This window comes from Medicago sativa, chromosome 7 (assembly GCF_051527215.1).
Source record: "Medicago sativa cultivar Bolivia chromosome 7, Bolivia_mono, whole genome shotgun sequence".
NCBI lineage: Eukaryota > Viridiplantae > Streptophyta > Magnoliopsida > Fabales > Fabaceae > Medicago > Medicago sativa.
Genome location: NC_140755.1, coordinates 76,143,969 through 76,163,467, shown reverse-complemented (window position 1 = coordinate 76,163,467; position 19,499 = coordinate 76,143,969). Strand labels below are relative to the sequence as shown.

The 19,499-nt window shown below is 31.8% G+C and overlaps 1 long non-coding RNA gene and 2 pseudogenes across 2 annotated transcripts; 1 reads left to right on the top strand and 2 right to left on the bottom strand.

Annotated features, from left to right (window-relative positions):
* Window positions 1-8,931: 8,931 nt before the first annotated feature.
* On the bottom strand, window positions 8,932-9,843 carry LOC146908588 (uncharacterized). Its single transcript, XR_015018371.1, has 2 exons — window positions 9,746-9,843; window positions 8,932-9,135 (listed from the first exon to the last, which is right to left on the bottom strand). It is a non-coding gene; the product is annotated as an uncharacterized LOC146908588 (long non-coding RNA).
* A 5,449-nt stretch (window positions 9,844-15,292) lies between these two features.
* On the bottom strand, window positions 15,293-19,306 carry LOC146908586 (pentatricopeptide repeat-containing protein At1g20230 pseudogene; annotated as a pseudogene). The gene is made up of 3 exons (XR_015018467.1): window positions 16,806-19,306; window positions 16,427-16,651; window positions 15,293-16,035 (listed from the first exon to the last, which is right to left on the bottom strand). The product of XR_015018467.1 is annotated as a pentatricopeptide repeat-containing protein At1g20230 pseudogene (transcript).
* Window positions 15,494-16,371, top strand: LOC146908587 (thaumatin-like protein 1 pseudogene; annotated as a pseudogene).
* Window positions 19,307-19,499: the final 193 nt, after the last annotated feature.

The window sequence follows — 19,499 nt, the reverse complement described above, 5'->3', positions numbered from 1 at the left end:
GGTATAATAGGAAAAAAAAAAGTGTGCAAAAATACACTTTGTTATTTTTGTGTTAAAATTCTAAAAAGACACTTAAAAAGGGAATGGAGGCAGTATGAGATAGGATCCGTTAACATCAAACATCGAGTTTTTTTATACTTAAATATTATCCGTTGATTTTGTTTGACCGGAAGTCTGGTATTTATTTTTCTTAAATTTGTTCCTCCTTCCTTTTTATTTTCTGTATTTTTTTTTTTTGAAGAATATTTTCTGTATTTTCATAACTCAATTTTTATATATTTTGTTACTCCTCATGTTGTTGAATCTGACACATTCAGACTTGAACTAAGTGGTATATAGGGTGCAGCTAGCATTGAAAAAGTTAATCCTAACTACTCCCTCCGTCCCGCGATAGATGACCTATTTGAAAATGTGCAATTTTGACCTAACTTATTTTGGCCATATTTTCCTACTAATATACAAAGATAAATAATCTCATATAAGATGTCGTTAGATTCGTCTCGATGAGTATTTTCAAAATATCAAATTTTCATAATTTTTTCTAACATATTATTCAAGTTATTTAAGCTCAAAATTATGCATTGGTATGCGTAATAGGGTCAACCGTGTCATGTATTAAAGGACGGAGGGAGTAATATACTCCCTCCGGTCCTATTTACAAGAGAAAGTTGACTTTTTAGATACATTGAATAATGTATGTATATAATCAAGAATCTAAACCAAATACATAAATTATTTAAGAATAATGTATGAGGTCAGAGAGGCGAACTCTAGGTGAATAGTGCAGATTATATATTTGAGGGGATTCAAAACAGACAAAGCTAAAGATTATAGCAGTAAATTGAAAAGTTAATGGTTCAGCTGCATCCCCTGGATGTAAGCTGGCTCCGCCCCTACTTATCATATAAATGTATCTTGCGGTTTGATTACTCCAATTACATATTAATAAAGGGACAACATTTACATTAGATGCGAGGGGAAGATTGAACAAGTCAAAACATTTTAATTACAAAATTGACATAAATTGTTAATACAAAACAACATAATTGGCAATTTTACAAAATTAATAACTTACTAATATTGAATATTCCGAACTGTTTAAACTGCTTAGATGAAGTCCCGTTCCTTTTAAGTGACGGAGTGTTCGCTTCTTGTAAACATATATGTATCACTCATTGTCCACTATCAAGTTATGAATACATGTTACAAACGGTCGTTGTCCCAGTAGACATCAATGATCATCAGCTCTACTAATAATGTTGGTGTAACTTTGTGTATGTTATAGTTGTTTGTTTTAGCGTTGTTCTGAAAACAAACCGTGTGGTTGAATTAACACAATTTTTTAGATTATATAAGTGGACAAGTTCATAGTTTCTCATGTATCGCATATCGCATGAATCTACACACTAGCTACAATAGTGTTATTGCATTAAAACATTCAAGCAACATCGCCTTCAGACCAGACGTTGTGATCGGGATTCAAACCCCTACTTGTGTATGTGAGTTTTCAATTGTTATTGTCATTTCATCTGTTTATAAAAAAATATACCAATTTTTTAATGTTAGCAAGGTAGCAATGTGTTCAAACGATTGTCTTTTATTTTTACATTTAAATGTGTTGGTAAAATAAAAATAAAAAAGAAAGTATCAAAGAATAGATGAAGAAAAGTGAAAGACTAAAGAAAGAATTAATGTTGATAGAATTAATCATCTAAGTTCAATGTAGAAAATAATGTAATTTATAGTTTTTTTTAACAATTAATATATATATATATATATATATATATATATATATATATATATATAGAGTTAGGATCCGTTGACACCAGGTGTCAACGAATTCGTTGACACCAAATCTCAACCGTCTATCTCATTTAATCAAAAGGCTCATATTATTTCACATCTCTATTTGATGAGTATCTTTTACATCAATCACATGCTATTATTTTTTTTTTCCAATTATTTATGTTACAATCATACAGTTCCAGAGACAATTTATTGCGAATTAATGTTCCAATTAATTTGGTGTAATTTCCTCCAATTCCACCAAAGTAATTTGCTGTAATTTCTTCCGCTGCCACACATCCTCTTGGTTTATTACTCATACAGTTTCAGGGATATTTATTCCAAATTGATGAAAACAATTGTAAATGGAAAGGAAGGTATTGAATCCAAGATTGACAATTGAGTTTTTGAAATTTTATTCCAATTTCATAACTATCCCTAAGTAATAGAATTCCCAAATTCATTACCTAAAATATATTGAGAAGGAGAAGAAGATATAATTTTTATTTGGAACATTGATCGATGGTAGAGAGGGGAAATCTGACCGACAACAATAAGAAAGAGGAGAGAGATAACAAAGAACACTTAAGCTAAAAATGGGGTGATGCAAAAATTTGGTAAGAAAAGATCCAAAGAAGTAATGATCATGTAAGATTTTAAGTAAATAAATATGAGCCTTTTGATTAAATGAAATAGACAGTTGAGATTTGGTGTCAACGAATCCATTGACACCTGGTGTCAACAGATCCTAACTCATATATATATATATATATATATATATATATATATATATATATATATATATATATATATGAGTCAGGATCCGTTAACACCAGATGTCAACGGATTCGTTGACACCAAATCTCAACCGTCGGTTATTTTTAATCAACGTATCGGTTATTTTTCGTCGGCTATTTTGTTGCTTGTAATTAAACAATTGTAGAAGCATTATGTTGAGTCGACAAAATACATACTTATTAGACAATTTGAGTGAACATGCGGTGTCAATATCACCTGTGTGGTTGCTCTTAGTCTAATACAGTGATCCAACCTAATTTAGGCTCCATCTATCATTCTAACATTAAAATGAATTACTTTGCTGGTGTTTGAATGTCATTTATTGATTATTTTATCTAAAAAATTAGTATTTAGATGTCATTCGCTTTCATGCTATTTTTATTCAACCTCTATCATTTCAAACTCATTCACGCCTGGTTTTTTGAATGATTTGAAAATAGAAGAATCTTTATAACGATTGTGATTTGACAAAATACATGTTTACTAAACTCATTTTAAAATGCTAGTTTTTTACCCAAAAACCTTCAACTCCTTCAAGAAACCACTTCCAGCCCACGTTTTTGAACATGTTGTGTCTCTGTTTGACATTAATTGATTGTGTCTCTGTTTACTAAACTCACCGGAAGTATGTATTAGTTACTTCCGTTTATCTTGAATATATATAAGCAACAAAATAGTCATATATAAGGTCTTAATTACAAGTAAAACTCCCCAAACTCTATCATGTTTAGTGCTATAGTTTATACAATACAATTTACTTAACTAAAGTTTAATTCCTTAAATATATATGAACAAGTTTCAAAGAAGGGTATTTTAGACAATACAATTATCTTCTTTTATTGTTGTGAAAAAGTTAATGATGTATAATTTTTTTTTCTTAAAGGGTGTAAGATGATTTTCGTTTGCTCATATACTAGACCGTAGTATTTGATATATAATACTCTGGAGTTTGAAAAACAAAAAATCAATGAAACTATTAACTGTTGTAATTTTTTTTGAATATATTGTAAATATACTCTGATTGAAAATTTTGAGACATTAAATGCAGTCAATAATATTAAAAGTACAAATATTTGTAATGAAGTAAAAAGTTTTTTAATCGACAAATATTATCTTAAAAGTTATGATTTTTCTTATCAACATGACCAAAAAATCGCAAAATCATCTTATAACGAGGATTTCACATAATTTGGATGCGAAGTGTTGTTTTTCTCTTTTGGACAGGCACTTAATATATAAATGTATTAGAGGTAGAGTTCATAATTGCTTTGTATTTCTAATATAAACTAGTATGGACACCCGTGCCAAGCACGGGCTAGAATATCGTCATACTTAATGCAATGTATTTGTCTAACTTTAATTATTTTAAATTCTTTCATTTTGGTCTTCGGTGGGTCACAGTATAAACAATTGTAGAAGCATTATGTTGAGTCGACAAAATACATACTTATTAGACAATTTGAGTGAACATGCGGTGTCAATATCACCTGTGTGGTTGCTCTTAGTCTAATACAGTGATCCAACCTAATTTAGGCTCCATCTATCATTCTAACATTAAAATGAATTACTTTGCTGGTGTTTGAATGTCATTTATTGATTATTTTATCTAAAAAATTAGTATTTAGATGTCATTCGCTTTCATGCTATTTTTATTCAACCTCTATCATTTCAAACTCATTCACGCCTGGTTTTTTGAATGATTTGAAAATAGAAGAATCTTTATAACGATTGTGATTTGACAAAATACATGTTTACTAAACTCATTTTAAAATGCTAGTTTTTTACCCAAAAACCTTCAACTCCTTCAAGAAACCACTTCCAGCCCACGTTTTTGAACATGTTGTGTCTCTGTTTGACATTAATTGATTATGTCACATAATTACATGCACGGATGGTCGCACACTTGATTAAGATATGTTAATATGTCAAGTGTGATTGTACATTCTACATTGGATGAAAGAGTAAATTTTCAACAACATATAAGTGAGATGCTCCATGTACCTAATGCCTTATGGTTTTGTGTTAAAATGCGGTATCAATCTCACTTGTATGGTTGATATTGGCCTAATATAAATATTCATATCAGTGTAGGTAGGCTTACCAGGAATCTCAATATTATCCCAACATTATGATAAACATTTTTGTTAGTTTTTGGATGTCATTTGCTTGATTTTTTTTTATCTCAAATTTTATTTATTGGAAGTCATTCGCTTTCAGGTTATATTTTTTATTCCACTTCTACTATTTTAAAATCCTTCACTTTTGGTCTTTGGTGAGATTACAAAGAAAAACTGGGAGTTAACAAAATACACGCTTGTTAGAGTTTTTAAAATAATGTAATTTTTTATTTTAATTTTTTGTTAAAAAATTTGTCCAAAAATATACAACTCATTCAACAAACACGTCCAACAACTACTTTATTCTCTATATTCACTGACAACGCATAAACCCCTTTTTTCTTATTATTTCTTTCATTTCAAATTCCTTTTATGTCTTCTCAATTTTTCTAGTTTATTTTTTCTCTTCTTTCCTCCATTTTCAGGAAAGGAACAAAAATCTTCCTTCATTAAATTACCACCAACCCACTTTTTTTTTACTATGTTACACCTTCTCTAGTCTTATTTAGCTGTGCTACCAGATCATATGCAGAGAGTCTCAAACTTAAGGGATAATTATTATTTTTTAAATAAGCTAAATAAGCCCAGCCAATTTAGCATTGGGTCCCAAGTCAATACCACCAGACTTACCCAAGTTGGTTAAATGATAGATATTAATATGTCATATCTAAGTTAAAGTTGCACATTAGATTGAAGAGCATAAGGTGATGAACATATAAGTAAGATGACCCCATATACTTAATACCTTGAGAATTTGGATGTGGTGTCAATCTTACTTTTGTGGTTGCTCTTAGCATAATGTGATTATCCTATCCTGTTTAGGCCCATACATAAGTTCCAACATTATAATGATCTTTTTTTTGTCATTTTCTTGATTCTTTTATTTTAAAATTTAGTTTTTTTTTTATATCATTTGCTTTAATTCTATATTTTTAATCCAACCTTCATTATTTCCATTTCCTTCACTTATGGTCTTTGATGAGATCTGACAATAGCAAAACATAGATGTGTTATGTGAAGTTAACAAAATACATGCTTATTATACATTCTAAGTAAAGATGTGTTATCAACCTTAATTGTGTGGTTGCTCTTATACTAATTTAATGATTAAATCCAGTATAGACTCCTCCTTGGAGTATCAACATTATGATTAACTATTTTGAAAGTATTTGGATGTCATTTTAAAAAAAAAAAATATCTTAAAATTTAGTTTTTTGATTTTATTCGCTTTCATAATATTTTTTAGGCTTAATTGCAGTTTAACCCCCTAACTTTTATAAAATTGCAATTTTGGCCCCCTAATAAAAAAACTACAAAACAGCCCCCTAAGTTCTGCATCTGTAGCAGTTTTTGCCCCCTAAGACAAAAAAAAAATAAAAAAAATAACACGGGGCACCTCACTTAGGGTGCCACGTCAGCGTAGACCGAGTCAAAGTTGGCATTGGGGGCTAAAACTGCCACAGATGCAAAACTTAGGGGGCCGTTTTGTAGTTTTTTTCTTTTTAGGGGGCCAAAATCGTAACTTTGTGAAAGTTAGGGAGTTAAAACTGCAATTAAGCCGATTTTTTATTCAACCTTTGTCATTTCAAAATCCTACATATTTGGTCTTTGGTTGAAATGCAGATGTGTTATTCTAACTTGACAAAATACATTCTTATAATGATAGTAATGTTTGAAAATATATATATTGTCAGTTTTACAATATTTAATTAATTGTGAGATTAATTTTTTTTATATAATTATAATGATATTTTTGTTATCATGTCTATATCATATCATGTCTCTATCGAATTTCATATTCTATCATATCTCTATCCTATACCGACCATCAAAGAGGGTTTAGTCTAGCAGTGTAAAGACATACTTTAAATTTAAAGGTTACAGGTTTTGAGCCCTTCTAGTATCTTTGGAGGTATGCAAATGTAAATACTAAATAACTTAGTGAGTGCTCTTTTATCTCTGAGATTTTTTCTACCTTATACAAAATTAACATTCATCCACCATAAAAAAAATTTACCAACAAAAAATTCACTATGACTTTTATTTTTTTTAATAATGGCATTAAATGTCATACCCAAGAATCATTATGGTCCATTGATCAATGAAGTTTTTTGTGTTAAAAGATATTTATGATCATTATTATTATACTATTAAAAGACGTTCTTATGTCAAGCACGTGAGAATTTTCTTCTTTTTAATTATTATTTATTTGTTTATTTTTTATTAGTGAATGAAATGTTTTTTTTGGAAGTTATGAGATTAAATGATATACACTATCAATGTTTGCTTTACACTAACATCCAGTCACACAATCAATTATCAGACACAATAAAAATAAATTTAATATAATTTTCGTTATAGACTTAAAATTATTAGCCTTTAAGTTTTTTATTTTTCAAAATATTTATTATATTAATTAGTTTGATTTTATTGGGGTATATTTTAGGCTTTCATGAAATATATATGTTGTTTTTATTGTAATTGGATTTTTTTTAAAAAAACCTGTTTTAAAATACTTAAAATTTTCCTTAAAAAATACTTAAAATTTACTGAAAATGAATTTAATAATGTTAAAAGTAATGCGGTAATTTATGGAATTGTGATTCAATTTGATTGTCTCTAAGAATAAAAAGACTCATCTTTTGATCAGATTAATTATCCATTCTATGATCAATTTGGCTTCACCAAAATAAAGGGAGGTGGTTAATAATGTTAAAATAATCTTATGGGCATGGTTTGATTTGATGAAGGATAAAAAAACGGTTATATAATTTTTTATTTAAAAAATGGATGAATTGGTATAATAAGGGTTGGAGTACTTATTGTAGTCTCTAATTATATATCATATTTCTTATTAAAATTCAAACATTTAAATATCTAATTGTCATTCATTTTTATTTTGATAAAACATCTTCTTTAATTTTGATTTAATGCACATGATGATTATAAAAATCGATTAATTTTTTTAGATGATTTCCTTAATAAAATAATTCATGATAAAAATACCAAAAATAGAATCTCATACAAATAAAAATATATAATAATCATTTCTTAAAAAGATAATACACCAAAAATGGAAATTCTAGTAAATAAAAGTATGTAATAATCATTAATAATTATAATAGAAATTCCCACAACGATTCTTTAGAAAAAAGAAATTTTCACGACGATCAGCTTGTCATTAATTTCCACTTATAATTGGAGGTTCACCATAAATTTTATTTATTTTTTGTTCAATTTTAAATTAGTAACCACATAACATAAAAAAGTGAAAATTACCTTTAATTCCCAAATTTTCTATAAAGATGAAGTTCATACTTTGATTGATTCTATTCTAAAATTTTTGGTTGGGATACTTTGTTGCAAGTTTTGCTAAAAAGAACAACAATGAAATTAGGTCATGTTTCGGCATCTTATTGGATAAAGTCAACCCAAAATTGCAACTTTAAAAAAATCATGAAAGAAACATGAGTAGAAGAGCAAAGATTGATATATCAAACATAATAGAAAGTCAATCCCATGATTTTTATAGGATTAATTCCCTATGAAGTTAAAAACCGTTAATTTAGCGTCGGTATTTCCAAAAGTTTAATGCATTTCTTTTTGACCAAGGGTGTGTACGCTTGTGCGAAGTTTTACGTTAAGCTAACAATTTTTTTTCTAGAGATATCATCTCTCAGTTGTGTGCTTGACGATACTTAATTTGAAAAACATCCACAAATATATTTTTTAAAACCTTTGTTGCACTAAATATCCATAACTTTATTTTGACACAGATGCAGAAAGTCATTGAAGAATCATGGAACAATGTTACAAATAATGAGAGAACTAACAGAACACAAATCATTGGGTTATTCAACATCATAAAATATACTCCATTCATTTACTATTATAAGAGGAAGACGAAAACCAAAGGATCATATCATATAAGAAAAGAAAAAGAAAAAAAAATAGTGGCTCGTCATTCTAGGGTTTGTCGCGCGGTTTCGATCAATTTGAGGTAAAAAAAATCGAATAATCAAATCAAAGTATGATCTAATGCGAAAGGTTTTCACAAAGGACATTCAAACATATGCAACGATATTAGATTTTGTGATTTTCAGTTTTTGTACCAATTTATGATTTTCTTTTGAATCGGTTTATATTCGAACACTCATAACTCGTCATTAGTGTGATTAGTTAGACACTTGCAACAATATCAATATTACTGCTAGCATTTTTACAATCACAATGCAAATAAAACTACTTAAAATTCATTTAACATCAGACACTTTAATCAAATTTGTAATATATACAACTCTTAAAATATAAAGCTTGATTAAAATATTCTACTCTCTCCAAATTCTTTCTTTTGTTGAGAGGAACTCTACAAATCCATGTAGTCAAACTTCAATTATTGCATCCTTGCGCTTCATCTTTAATTGTATCCACATAACTGGAAAAATAGAACAAATCAATAAAATCCCGTTAAAACCAAAGAACAATTGGTCGAAGAGCTAAAGAAGAAAAGTTGAACAAAAAATTAGGTAAAAAAACTATAAAAATATAGAGAGATAGAAAGAGGATTAAAATATAAAATAATAGATTTAAATAAATTGCAAACCCAAAGTAGTCAAGAACCAAAAACAAATATGTAATATTTAGAGAATAAGGATGAAACACTATTTATGGGCACTATGAAGAAAAATAATACAATTTTTTTTAATAAAAAATGGATACAAACTATAAATGAACAAACATGATTTTGAAATAATTTTAAATTCTATAACTGAATGTTAAAATGAAGTGAGGAATGGTGATGGTTGAAGTAATATTTATAAGGAAAAATTCAAAGCATGGTGAGATCCGAGAAGTAATGTTGAAATTATAAACAAATATCTATTAAATAGTGGTTAAAAGTATGTTTGAACTTTTTGTACACAAATACTAATGGAAGAACGATTAGCACACATCTATGAACATTAGACAAATACAGGCATCAAACCAGCACTAACATGTCGACATCGTCAATAATCTAAGAAAATAAAATATTTGAATCCACTTACCTTGTTACACTTGAGACTATGATTTTCATCTAATTGATTTTTACTATATCATATCTTCGTGATTGAAAATATGATCGTGATTTAAAATATGCTACCTAACAACCGGAAGAGGAAAAAAATGGTGTTAAAGCTTGGAAGAAACGTATGGAAAAGAAGAAGGATAAAAAAATATGTTCATTTTTTCAGCTTTGACAATGAAACAAATTAAAAAAATGTAATGGAAGTTAATAGCATTTACACGCCATTAAATCATCCATTTTTTAGTCAACATTTACGTTTTAATCACATAAAAATAAGAAGGAATATTCTTTGATGAGAGAGATGAAAAATGCTAGATGAATAACATTAAATGCTAGATGAAAAATATGATGCCAAGTGTACTATGGCTCATAGATGTATCCTTTTGTATTATATAGAGATAATATCATAATTGTTTTGTGTATTTCTAATATAAATAATATTATTATCCCCATTCTATAGGATCCCTTGAGCAACTCATTAGAATCAAGAAAGTTAGTTGTGATATTGAATTTATTGAACTTTTGCATTGTTTTTACAAGTTTACCTTTTAGCTAGGCGAGAAACTATTATTCGATTTTTTAGTGGTTATTGACCAAATATTATTTTTTGTCATGTGATTTCAAGGATAATCTTTCAATCATTGGAAAAATTGATGAGCAACTGATAATGAAATTTAGGATGCAATGATGTTCGTGCATTTTCCTTATAAATCATTTATCAAGTTAATTTAATTAAGTAAAAGATTAAATTAATTTTAATGTATTCTATTTTAAAAACAATGCAGGTCATTTTCGAATTTTAAAAAATAATCAACATTTCTCTCTCTTTTGTTTCTCTTCTCTTTCTGTTAAACGAAACAATACCTCAAATCTACTCTATTTCTCACATCTTTCTCTCTTCTCACACTCTCACCTCTTTCTCTCATATCACTTTCTCTTTATAACCAAACAAAGTATTGCAATAAATTGATAGAGTTAAGATCATCAATTACTTTATTTGAGGTAATATTTTTCATATAAAGAACTAATGATAATGAAGAACTTATTTTTGTTATATATACCAAGCTAATGTTGCTTAAAGAGTTTGGATTTTCTAGATTATTTTTTCAGTTCTTGTGGCTCCTTTGACAATTTAGTATTAAAACTAAGAAAATGCCAAATTTGTGACCCTCACTGCTTGAGAAACACAAATACTAATTAGTTTTAAAAATTGTAACTGAATTTAGAACACTATGCGTTCTCAATGTAACACGACACACTGCTGTGATGGACAACCCTTGCATTTGATGGGTATGCTAGTTTGTTAGGATATAGAATTTCTGGATTCCTAACACAAATTAACTTGCATGAAGATTTCATGTTCATTGCTTTGTGGAGGTTTTGCTCAAAAAATTAATAAATAATGTCTGATCTGTTTGTGTTTATATATGTGACGAACTCATAATTATGTCTTAAAAAAACAAAAGTTAATTAGTAAATAAACAATATAGTTGGAAAAGAGATATTTCTATAAATTTAAAAGAGCGATGCTATATTTCGCAAGAGTTTCTCGTGAATTTTTACGATTGTCATTTTACCATATATTTAGTCTTTTAAGAGGTTTGGATAAGTAAAACGCTTCCCAGATGCTACCAACGATTGATCTAGACTGTTTATCTCCTACATCCAACTTCATTGAAATGGGTTGTAGACGACCCACAATAGACCAAACTGTTCTTTCATTTCCGGAAATGCGGCGCAACAATTTTACACAGGTTTAATTTGTGATGACATGATTTAGAAAAGCTGCATATCAATTTTGAATTTGATTATTTCTTGGACAAGAAATCAGACTTGAAACTTTAAGGCATTTTGATTCATGTTTTAGTTAAAAAAAAGTTCAAACCAATTTTAAATTTTAATCAATCATGAATATGAAATTGATTTACAAAGCCAATAGAGATTGTTGGGAGGTTCAAAGTCTATACTTCTAGTTGATTTGATTCTCCAATTCTTGGGCACGCTTACACTTTTGAAGAAGAAACACTTCATTTTGTGATATATGAATCCCAACTTGGATTGATGGAGAGTTACCCAGATGAGAAAAACTAGAGCTTTGTGGTAAATTACTTTACTTGATGGATGTTTAGTTGGAAGAAGAGGAAAGGGTGAGGTTGTAGAAAGATGAAAATTGGAAAAAGAAAAAGATGGAACAGAGAAGTCTTTGTTTTGAAAATTTGAAAAAAAATGCAATAAAAAGGTATCCGATCCTTGATATGATTCTCACCTCTTTGGTTTTCATTTTTCTGAAGCACTAGAAATTTTGATAACCGAACTAAAATTGAAAGACAAGTGATTGATTCATTCATAATGCGCACACATTAAATCGAACGAGTGAGCCTGTTTACAAAAACACGAAAAGCATGGGAAAGTGACAAGTACAGAGGAAAAGACTCTCTAGGTTAATACCAGCAATTCATACAACCAAAGAATATACGAAAACATGACGGGCCTTTAAAGACTATGGACTAATTGATGATTGGCGATGTTAGATGTCAGTGTGTACCTGCAAGCGTCTTTGTAGCTTTTCCGGATACCTAGGGCTAGCACCAGAACTGAACAAAGCTCCTTGAGGTGTTGTTGTATAATGTCTGATAAAAGAGACCTTAGAAATAATATAGTAAGCAACTAAGTTTAAAAAGTTACCTTAATTTCATATATATAACCAATATTACCTGTAGAAACCAAATAGCGTAAACTAGTATTTCATGAAAACAGGTGCAATGTTTTTACGATATGTACATGGTAGTATCACAATTTGTACCCAACTCGAAACAAAAGAATTAAAATATATCCAACTACATCCAAAGGCTACTTGCAACAATTTTTTTATACAGAAGCAACATGAACATCAATAAGGAGTAGCTCTCGTGATGACAAACCAGACACAATATATCATTCCCTTTCCAGATTTACACGGCAACTTTTGTAGAGTTTCAAGAGCCTTTTCAGCATTCTTCTCTTATCCAAACTCCAACAACGGCCTTGAAGAATAAATTCCAAATGACCATGTGTGGCTCCACACAAGCTTTAAATCCAGTCTTCCATATTCAAATTCTTGAAAGTATGCAAAAAGAAATGACACAAGGACTGACTGGAACTGAAAGTATATCACCCACAGTAACTTTGGTGCATTTCATCAAACAACATAAGCAGCATTTTTCAAACAGCCTCACGTAGTAACAATGTTAGGAACCCCCCCCCCCCCAACACCAAAACTGCAACAAGCAGTGTCGTCTCCTCCTTGCCACACTGCGAAGCAACCTGTTAGACTATTCATTATTATTAAATAAATAAATATTATATTTTATAATAGCAGTTATGGCGGTTATTGTGTAAGTTATTATGTAACAAGTAGTTATTAAGATAGTTATGTATTGTGTGTGAATAAAAGGGTAACCACAGGCTGTTGTGGATTATTCTGAAAAGTAGAAAAGGGTTATTTGGAAGGGAGAGACCAAGCTCTCTAATTCTTGGAGGGGAGAGAACCAAGACTCTCGAATTTCTTGGGATTCTATTGTAATCTTACTATTAATTTATATATTTTGATATCAGTTTCTATCAACTGGTATCAGAGCAGTTCTGATCCAGGGCAAGAAATTCATTGTAGGGGAAGTTAATGGCGGTTTCCCGAGGAACAATGGAATCACGCATTGTTGCACTGGAACGTGGGTTTGAAAGTCTGTTAGAAATGAGACAAACCATGGAAGAAGAACGGATTGAAGGCATTGAAATGCGCAGACAAATGAATGATTTAATGGAAACTATGCGTGCAATAGTGGAACGATCTGCACAACATGATTCACACATGAATGATGATTCAACGTTGGATGGGGATAGTCCGCAACAGTACTATGGTGTTCGAACTAGAGAAGAACACTCGAGAAACACGGAAGTTACAGTTTTTAATGGTGAAGACGTATTCGGGTGGACCAACCAAGTTGAGCGCCATTTTCAATCGAAAGAAATGAATGATACAGAGAAGTTACAGGCAGTTATGGTAGCCATGGAAGGGAAGGCTTTGACATGGTATAAATGGTGGAAGTTTTGTGCACAAAATCCAACATGGGATGACTTCAAATCTGCAGTCATACAAAGGTTTCAACCGTCGATGCTGCATAGTCCCTTTGAATTACTGCTCAATCTCAAACAGACAGGAACGGTGGAAGAATACAGAGAGCAGTTTGAATTATATGCAAGCCCTCTGAAATATACTGAACCGGCCTATTTGAAGGTAATTTTTTTGAATGGGCTTAAAGAAGGCATAAGGGCTGAATTAAAACTTCATCCACTGGAAGGATTATCTGAAATGATGGATTATGCACAAAGGATTGATGGAAAGAACATTGCAGTGAACAAGGGAAGTGTTGGACTAAGTTCTATTGGAAAACCCATTAGAACTTGTAATAATTCCAGTACTGTCACTTGGGAATCTGGAAATAAAAGTCGTGTATCATCCACCAATAGGGCTGCATGTATTATGGATGAGACCAGTAGCACAAAAATTTCTGGATCTTTTAGAGAAAAGGGATTTAGAAGATTATCTTATGCAGAAAATGCACTTACCATTATCACAATGGTGAAGATGAAGCATGGACGTACAATCTATTGCTCTAATAATGATGAAATTGTCCCGCTTCCACAACAAATTGATGTTTCAATTAGGCTGCAATGGGACCCTGGGGGGCACTTCATGTTCACCTTGAGGACAAGGTGAAACTTTAGGGGGGGAGTATTGTTAGACTATTCATTATTATTAAATAAATAAATATTATATTTTATAATAGCAGTTATGGCGGTTATTGTGTAAGTTATTATGTAACAAGTAGTTATTAAGATAGTTATGTATTGTGTGTGAATAAAAGGGTAACCACAGGCTGTTGTGGATTATTCTGAAAAGTAGAAAAGGGTTATTTGGAAGGGAGAGACCAAGCTCTCTAATTCTTGGAGGGGAGAGAACCAAGACTCTCGAATTTCTTGGGATTCTATTGTAATCTTACTATTAATTTATATATTTTGATATCAGTTTCTATCACAACCCCAACCTTAAGCCACCATGTTCTTGCTCAAGACACCACCGATAAGGATTATGGTTTATCAATGTCCAACCAGCGGTCCGTTCATATCATTATCATGACCATCAAAAGAGCCACACACACACATCCAATACAAGATAAAAATAAAATAATTGTACTTTTTATGCTGGACTTTGTAGAGGAAAAAAGAGAAACAAATGCTTAACAACCAAGGTACTTACATGAGATTAGGCAAGTTAGTAAAATAAAGCCAACAAAGTTAGTTATAACAAATGGTGAGTCAGCATGAGAAGTGAGTATGAAAGTTATATAAGAGAAGAAAGACATAGAAGGGAGGCACGGAATATGTGTGATGAAATTCTTCTCCTCTCTCTTATTCTCTTAGTCCCTCCCTTATCCTATTCTTCCTTTAATTCTTCCCTGCATTTCAATTCTTAGTCAACAATGTTCTATTCACCAATTTGTAATGCTTTCTTTCAATGAATCAATAAAACCTCATTTACATATTTCCTTTTAATTTGAGTAGAGTCATTACAGACTTATCAACCCTTTTCCTCTCAAGCAAGCTCTAATTTCTAATCTATCTTCTCTATATTTTTACATGTTCTTTCCCTCTTAGAGATATTTAGATTTTAAATAACTAACACAGTTTCATGTAAGCAGGTGCTAACTCTGCAACATTCACAATCACAAACAATTGTCCATTCACCATATGGCCAGCTACACTCACTGGATGTGGAAGTTCACAATCAACTTCAACAGGTTTTAAGCTACCCTCCAAAATTCCTCAACTCTCAATATCCAATATCCATGATCAAGCAGATTCCCGGGGGCAAGAACTCAATGTTCAACAAGCACAACTGGCAAATTCATTTGTGCTACTGGTGATTGTGGATCTGGTCAAATACCATGCAATTGTGCTGGTGATACTGGTATCCCTCCAGTTTCATTATTGGAGTTCACTTGCATCAAACAATGGACAAGATTTCTATGAGTTAGCCTTATTGATGGTTTCAATCTACCGGTTTCGGTGGTTCAGGGGACTGCAAAACAAGTAGCTGCCCTAATGATGCGAACAGAGTTTGTCCTCCAAATTTTGCTGTTGATGGCTCAGATGGAAATGTCATTGCTTGCAACAGTGCTTGTTTGGCATTGAACCAGCCAGAGTATTGCTGTACTGGATCTTTTGCTTCACCTGATAAGTGTCCACCAAATGTTTATTCAATTTTAAGAATCAATGTCCTCTAGCTTATAGCTATGCTTATGATGATAAAACTAGTACTTTTACTTGCTTTGGTGGGGCAAAGTATTCCATCACATTTTGCCTTTCAAACAATGTGAGATAGAAAAGAACCATCTAGATAACATAGCCAGATAGGAAATTTCGCCATACGGCATATATTGTAAAGTTGGAACTAGATCAAGTCTACAAAACTTTATATAATGAAAGAAATTACTTGATGCTTCTTAATATTAATGTATTTTGATGTATGATATGATATTTAAAATATAAATAAATATCTATTATCAAATTACATGTTTGTAAATGATGCATTAAATTAGATCAATAGTGGATAAATCCTTACTTGGTCAGTTAGAGGTGTTTTTTCAAATAACTGATCCTGCATATTTTCTGATCTGGACAGCAATAGGCCATGTGTCAGAACCCAGAAGGGTGAACAATAGTTGCAATGTTCTGTTTCTGACAACAGACGCCAATAAATCAGCAGATACTGATGCAGTAGCAGCCATAAACCACGGTTGTTGTTCCGATGGAATCTGTCTTTCCGTCATTTGAGAGATACACTTCTCTGAAACCAGTTGTATCAACAAATCAAAATAGAGATGATAACAACAACATTAAGATAATATCTCAATCATGCGTAATAAATATAACATCCCAACCAATTATGAATTATTATATTTATTGCACACCTCAACAACAGAAATAATAATAATTTAAACCTGTTTGAATGCACAACGCCTGTAGTCCTGTGAAATTTGATAAGTGACGATTGATGCAATGGAGAAAACATGAGAGAATCTCAACGGAGATCTACTCCTCTGCCAAGACGATTTCTTGAGAGAAATACGTTTTGATTACTAAGAACCAATGAAGTTTTAAGCTCAAAATCATATAATGTGACTTGATAATGTCTCCAATTCTCTAAAATCACAGGAATTGTATTTTCCTATTGTACACATAGTAAAACAGTCTAATCAAATTTGAGTTAGACGTACTCAAATAGGATCATTGTCACCACTTAATCCCAATAATCTGATTCAAATAATCACCATAAGTCTTTACAAGAACAAGTTCCATTTTTGAAGTGATGAAACCTCAGGGAGTCTCTGACAACAATTATAACACCGACAACCTTAGACATATACTTAATAGCATTGTGACAATCACCGCATATTCTCAAATTCTTAAAAACCCGTATTGTCGACTGTCCATTCAAATTAAGTATCCCAAAGGCAACAGCAAGCTTCTCACTATGGTTACAAAGACTCTCAGCTTTTTCCTCTTGATCAATATCTTGTAGAACATAATCAGTGTCAGGCTTATATCCAGCCATTTTCATTTTCTCAACCAACTCATCCAAAAAGTTATAGATTTTATCACTTTCCATATTACTTTTGTCTCCAACAACAAAAGTGTGAACTTTATTTCCCACTTGAAGCCAACTACATCCTGGTGTTTTTGTAATTCCTCGCTCTTTCATCAATATTCTGACTTGTGAAGCCTCAGTCCACAATTTGGCAGTAACAAGAATGTTGAATAAAGAAACATAATTTCCAGGGTTGTTAGGCTCAATCTCAAATAGTTTCTTAGCTGAAATTTTCGCCAACTCCACATTCTTGTAAACCCTACAAGCAGCAAGGAGTGCTCCCCAAGCACTAGCAGTTGGTTCCATAGGCATTATCTGTATAAACTTGTATGCCTCGTTGAGGCGACCAGCACGGCTATAGATATCAACCACACATGAATAGTGGTTAGCATCAGGTTCTACAGGATGATCCCTACCCATTGAATTGAATATCTGAACTCCTTCCTCTACTAGCCTTGAATGGCTACAACCAGATAGAACACCGGTAAAAGTAACAGAATTGGGTTGGACCCTTGATTGTAGCATCTTATCAAAGAGAAAAAGCGCTTCTTTTCCATTCCCGTGCATCGCATTCGCAATGATCATTGTGTTCCAGGCAACAACATCTTTTCTACGCATCATATCAAAGACATTCCTTGAAAGATTCAAGTCGCCGCATTTAGCATACATGTATAATAGAGCCGTTGTGCTTGTCAAGTCCCCGACCTTCCAATGCCTGAAGACGTAGCAGTGTATCTCCTTGCCCATTCTCAAATTCTCTGAAAAAGAGCAAGCTGGTAAGATACTACTAATTGTTATTTCATTAGGTTGAAATCCCATTTTTTGCATCTTCTTGAGCATCTCTACTGCCTCCTCTGTTCGTCCGTTCTCCATGCATCCACCAATAACAGCATTCCATGTAGCTTCATCTGCTCTGACTCCTTCTCTGCTCATCTTCAAAAACAGGGAGAAACCCTTCTCATATTCCTTGTTTTTGAAATATGCTGTTAAAACTCCATTCCAAGACACAACATCTCGATGAGGCATTAAATCAAATATGGCTCGAGCTTCTCTTACACTTAAACATTTTGCATACAAGCTCACAAGTGCACTGCAAACAAACAAATTTTCCAACATCCCATGTCTGACTGCAAACCCATGAATTTCTTTACCCGATTTCAAATTTTTCAATTCTGCACACGCAGGCAAAATGCTAGAAACAGTCATCGGATTCGGCTTCACCCCATTCCACCCCATTTCACGAAAAACACTCAAACCCTTCCGGAAAAATCCACACTTAACATAACATGACGACAACGAGGTCCAAGTAACCACATCTCTAACAACCAAATCATCAAAAACACGTCTCGCACCCTCAGCACATTTACATTTTCCATAAGCATGAATCAACGCATTCCCCACAAAAACATCATTCATCACCCCACACTGAGTCGCATCATCATGAACTCCCTTGACTCTCAAGGCATCACCAGAAACAGCACAAGCCTTAGCAGCAGCCAAGAAAACAGGCCTGTCGGGTTTAATCCCACGTGCCCGCAACAAAGTATAGATCGTTATGGCTTCATTTGGAAGTCCATGAGTGGTTAAAGCTGAAATAAGAGTTGAACAAGTAGTGGGGTCTGGTTGAGGAGTATTATCAAACAGTTGGCGGGCACGGTTGAAATCGCCTACATTTAAGGCAGCCCTGATGAGCCTGAGACCAAGGTGAGAAGGGATGTTGGTGGGGAGAGAGGGAGGTACCATTGCTTCAGTAGAAAGTAGAAACTCTGCACCATCACTCAGCTCGAATCTTTTGAGCACTGGAAGTGGAGGAATATATATGTCAAAATACTTGGGTTTTCTTCGGTCAAAGAATTTTTTTAAAGAAATTTAAAAGAAAAATTTGAATATTTATAATAAAAAAAAAAAAAAAAAAAACCACATTAGACTCTAAACGTTACTTTGACAAGTATTTGACATAGAGCAATGATATTTATACATCTTTTTTTTTTTTTCTTTTGAGGGAATTATATTTATACATCTATTTTATGATAATTTATCATAATAT